The following is a 6000-nucleotide window of genomic DNA, read 5'->3' on the forward strand; positions in this document are numbered from 1 at the left end:
CCAAAGCAAATCCCATTCCATTCGGTATTATAATAACGCTTTGGGAATTGCTTCAATGGGATGCTTACGAAGCCACTGAACGTTTTGCCGAGATCTTTAGGGTGGTCTCAGGGTCTCGGAGTCCCCGAGGTGTTCGCTGCGTAGGTAAATGTATTCCGCCCGAACTGAATATACATAAATATAGCTGTACGTGCATGTACGCGCATTATACGTACATGTATGAACTCCGATCGATTCGATTGGAATTGAAAGTTTTTCCTGGGGTAACCGGAAGCTAGAGGTTAGGCGGTAGTGCCTTACCTCATTCGCGAGAGTGACGCGAACTTTGACCCGAGGTTGGTCTCTCACGTATTGCCGCAAGGCTCCCGCGTATACATATATCCGAATGGTTCGTGCGCGTGAGGTTTGCGAAAAAGATCTACGTAACTTAAAAGTTATTTTTAACTATAGAAAACGAAAAAGACCTATCTTCCAAAATGGGCGAGAACGAACGTCAGGTTTTTCAAAATTCGATTTCAGCTTTCTTATTCGATCAGAACTGTATTCAGGAACACCTTCTTCCGGTTGCACGGAATGAAAGCGCAGGCTGCACCCCTTTGGTTTTCGGTCCCCGAGACACGATATGCGTCGCGTTAAACATCAGCTGGAAAACTTTTTTGATTTTCATACTCTGCGCGAGGAATTCATCTCATTACGCATCGTTTGGTCAGATGCGGGTCGATTACGGGGTAATGAGTCTCCCCGCGTACGCGCGTTTTCTAGGTACGTACAGTACATTGTACATACATCTACGTACCAACGCGCACATAGGTTATGTATGTACATACATAACCGTGATAATTAGACTCCGCAGATATACGTATGTATACAACACGTAGTGTTCTCCTCGTCACGCGTCTGTGCAGCTGCTGTTTTTGCCGCGTACAATGACTACGTACGTACGTACGTACATACAAAATAGGTGCACGTGTGTGTTCGTACTTTGCAAGTTCGTTGCGTCGTTAGACCACACATAAGAGATAATAAATTTTCACCGCCAGTTTGCTCTCCTCTCTTTGAGTACGCTGCATATACCATTATCTATGCAAACCGGGCGATAGCGTAGGTAGAAAGCGCATCTTGTACACGAAGAAAAACTAATTTTCGTTAAAATTTTCCAAGTGTTGGGCACGGAGGAGGTGTAAAATTTATGGGGTAGGTGAATAAAATCGAAGGAATGGGTGAAATTTGCAGAGGGCGAACGGAACAGTTCTGCGACGTGTGCAGCGATGGTTATTTCGTTCCACGTGCTTATTCCGGCAAGAGTAAAAAGGGCAGCCGACGTAGAAGGCGGTATATCTGATGCCAGTTGGACAGAAATTCATGGTGCCACCTACGCCAGCGTTCCTAAAATTACCGCTCGACCCGCGACCTCCACCTTCTTTATACTCGTGTATTGGTACAATAATCTAGAAAACCATGTGCGGCAATACACCCGACCCGGAAAACGTTGGCGAGCTGCCGGGGCCGGTGTGTTTCTGCTGCGGGGTGTTATTAAACCAGTTTTATTTCCATTTTTATTTGCGCTTTTATCTACGTAGCAGGTGACACTAAATAGGTCCGGCATTTAAACCGCCTTTGGCCTCTTTTATTTTTCAATAATATCTACGCCCGCGCGCATCCCGCGAAAAACCCGACCGTTATTATACCCTCCCCTGGATTACGGTACTTAATGTAATTTGCCACCCGGGGCAAATTAATCCCGCGATCTAAATTTTTTTTATTTTTCTCCCTCTCTTTTTCCGTCTCCGTTGAAATTTCGCAAAAATTACCGAGCTCATCGAATCGGTATTGGTTACGAAATATCGATTAAAAAATACGTATATTCCTACTCGGTCGGTAAGTAGATTTCGTTACCAAACCTCGTACGACGTCGCGCGTTCGAGTCTCCGAGGAACCGAAATTTTTTTTTCTCTCCTCTGTCGAGCGATCAATTTTTCGCCTCGGAGATGATGCACCAGGTTCTCATAGGCGGGTTGAATGGTAAGTAAACTCATTCGGAATCGGTTCACCGAGTTGAGTCACGGGAGAAAAGAACAAATTGAAACGAGACTAGAGACTGGGAGCGTGGCGTCTCCTGTAATCCGGCTACTCGGAGGTCAGCTATGGAGGAGGATCTGAGGTCGGGGTTCACTGTTGGTGCGAGCCTCACGTTGACTGGGCGTCCGCACTAAGCCCGCCATCAATATGGGCACCCCGGAGGAGTCCAGGGTGACCAGGTTGGCTAAGGAGAGGCGAACCGGGCCAGAGGGGAAACCCAGCAGCCAAAAGTCTCCGTGGTGGGCAGTAGTGGGATCGCGCCCGGGAGTGAGATCGCATTGACAGCCTGGTCGATACGATTCGACCCATAGCTTTTTTTGTCCATTTTTTTTTCACCAATAATTAAGTCCCCGCAATTCCCGAGCTATTCGAATATTTTTCAGAATTTTAAAACGTTAATTACGCTCGTTATTTCCGAAATAACATTTTCCTTTACGTTGCCATCGGTCGATCGTGACGCGTCACTCGCTTCTTCTTCAACCTTCACCGGACGAACTTTCACGAATTCCACCGAGCGATTCCGAAGATTGGGATATGCGTTATCTACCGCGCAAGTTCACTATCATTTGTTGTTTTTTTTTGTTTTTTTTCGTCTTGGATCTGAACGGATGATAAAATTATTTTTCAAACATCCGGTATTAGAGGAATAGAAAAAAGTTGGGTACCACAGAGCAGGAAAATCCACTGGAATAACATTTCCATGGGATAGGGGAACGTCTAAGGCGGAGATTTAATGCTCGGATAGATTTACCAGACCAACGTAACGCTTGATTCCTTGTTCCATTTATTTCTCGATCAAGAGAACGTCGAATGGCTCTCTAGGGCGTACAACGGAGGCTTACACGTTGAATAAATAGATAGAATCTGTCCGTGTAAGATATCGAACGGTAGCAACAGATGCAGCTCGGCAAAAGTCGCCGAAGAAGGTTCGGCCTTCGAAAGGGGCTCCCATTTCCCGGTAGAATAGTATTTCCAAATAACAGCGAGCCGACGGAATTCCAGATTTGAGATAAAAACTCGAATGTGCAGGAACACGAATCTCCTTTCGTCCTTACCCATTAAACTCCTCGCGTTATTTCGACGCGGATTAAGTAAGCCTAATTATTACATCTCATAACGAAGAAACGGCCGTCGCAACTGTGGCGGAGAGGCGGACTATTCATGAAAACGGTCCGCTGATCCCGTTGCTCGTGAACTTTTTACCGCGCGCGACGTTTCGTCAGGGGTGTGGAGAATAAAAATAGTCGCCCGCCTAGCCGGGAGGGGTATAAATTGAAACAATCGGGGGAAAATTATAGAGTACAGGAAAAAACAAAGAGAGAGAACGGTCGCTCTTCCAGTTTTTCAAACTTTGGGAAAACTAAATTAGACGTTGATATTACGATAGTGTTATTGCCGTTGCGAAAGACTTATTAAAACCGGGACGATTAAAACTTTCGAATAAGTCTATTAAGGTCGTAACTTTTGAGTGCCTGGCTGATTACAATTACGATATACGTGTCGGAGTGGAGTAAACATCCACGTGAAGAACCTAGGCGAGAAAAAGCACGGACAGTGCATAGCGCGGAATGCTTGACAACTTTTTATTACCACATAAAGCCGTTGTTGCGCTTAACGCCTCGACCTGATTTACATCCAAACGCGAATGCAAAACGGGTTGCCGCCCCTTACATATGTACTCGTATGCAGTACAGTCATAGATATATTGACCTATGGTACAGTTGAGTTAGGCAGCGCAGATTCAAGGATAATAATCCATTTCCAGCGACCACCCAAGGTCAATTTTCGAAAGACCATTCATTGAGAATCTTCTTACGTACAGGTGACACCAGCTGCGAGGCCCGATATTTTCATGTTTGTAAAACTGGAGAATTTGTGACCTCGATGACGCTTTTATCCGTTCAATTTAGCGAGCGGTGACACGCAACCGAACTTTCATGGGTTTACTCCGAGTTCCGGAGGGTTGAAACTCGGTCCTTTAGAATCCCGGAGTCTACCGCCACTGCAGTAACACAGCGGCAAGTAGTAACGACAAAGTCTGGTAAGGCAACTACGTATACCAGGAGGAGGAGGAGGAGGAGTAGGAGAAGGAGGAGGTGCAACCAAAGGGAACTTGTAGCTTGCAGAGCTTTGCGCGGAGGCGCGTTTATGCGGTCTTGTGGGCCACGTATTCTGCAGTATGTTGTAATTCTCATTATAGGTCTGATTTAGTGGGAGATATTAAGTGCTTCGATATGTTACGCTGACAAAACTTGGCGCTTTGCGGTAGCCCGCCAGGTACACCTCCGTGCGCGTTCGTACCTCGTCCCTCGAAGGGTCACAGATGTACCGGGTGGGTGGAAAGACGAGAAAAAAAAAATCACCTTTCAATTTTCACAGGCGAATGATAAATTGAACGACTCACCGAATCCTAGCGAACTATTTTTTTCTTTTGATCAACGAAAGAAGCAGGCGTGATTCGAGAATTTTGAAAAAGCTCCCTTCTGTGATACATTTTTTTCAAGTGATCTTCAGCTTTTCGCCAACGAGTTCAAATTTCTTTCCGTTCACATCGCTGCGGCGAAAGCTCCATAACGTTCGAATTTCGAGCTTTCGTCAAACTCTGAAATGAGATATTTTTCACCTACCCTATGGATTTGAGGTTGACGTTGTGCTGTGAGTTTAGACCATGAAGTACAAAATCCGATATAAGATTCTACCACCTGAGTAGCGTCCTAACTGTTACCCACATGCTCCAGACTTAAAGCTTCGCCGAACTTTTACTTTATCTCTCTAATGTTAGAAATTAGCTCAGGCGATATACCGCCTCCGTAAAATTATCATCTTCTGATACAAATTTCGTCGCGTGTCACGTACACGATTTTCTCTCAAATAAATATCACAGATATTTCCAAGCGAAATTATCAGGAAATTTTTCATCGTCAGAAGAATGCGTGCGAGAATATTAACAGAATTTCAAGCACTCGTCTTTTTTGATCGTCCAAATTTTTCTCCCCCGCAAATAACGTACGGTACAATAATACGAGATGAAAATTCAAGAAAATTTTTAGATTTATTGCCACACCGCGCTCACTTTTATTTTATTCTCCTTTATACGTCTTTCTCCGGAGAGGGAGAGATTCGTCACTTCGCACCCCGAGGAGAGGATGTACTTTTTTCTTCCCTTTTCTTCCCTCGTTTCCTTGGTTTCTTTCGTCGCCCAGTTACCGGCGGTTTTTTTTTTTTGTTTTTTTTTGTTTTTTTTTTCACACTGGAATACCGCGTAGCCAGCCACGTGCGGTGTCGTGACTTTCGTACATTTAATTAAATCTTCCTCACGAAATCTCATATCATTCTTCCAGGAATAATAACCGCTGACGCAATTGCGAAATTATTCTAAATATATCTACACGCGCGCGCGTCTTCGTGTGTGGGTGTGGGTGTGGGTGTGTGTGTGTGTGTGTGTGTGTGTGTGTGTGTGTGTGTGTGTGTGTGTGTGTGTGTGTGTGTGTGTGTGTGTGTGTGTGTGTGTGTGTGTGTGTGTGTGTGTGTGTGTGTGTGTGTGTGTGTGTGTGTGTGTGTGTGTGTGTGTGCGTGTGTGCGTGCGTGCGTCACACGTAAACACGAATACGTTGAGTACGTTATGTTCCTAGGGAAGAACTCTGGACTCAATTTCACGCGAAAACAATCAAATTATTCGCTAAAAATATGGATGAATCTTATTCTTTGCTCCGACGAATTTCGCCGGGTAAATAATATCTCGAAATTCCACCGGACGCCCGCAGTACGCCGCGTGTGTACACGTGAAGGGGTATATATTTATTCGGAGTATAGAAATGGATTGAATTGAAATGTCGGGGGTAGGTGAATCGGTAGAATATCTGAAGTTATAGGTACGTACCCCGTGTGGTACGACCGGACTGTCCGTGGCGTGGTCGTGTG

Source organism: Athalia rosae, chromosome 6, assembly GCF_917208135.1.
Source record: "Athalia rosae chromosome 6, iyAthRosa1.1, whole genome shotgun sequence".
Classification (NCBI taxonomy): Eukaryota; Metazoa; Arthropoda; class Insecta; order Hymenoptera; family Athaliidae; genus Athalia; species Athalia rosae.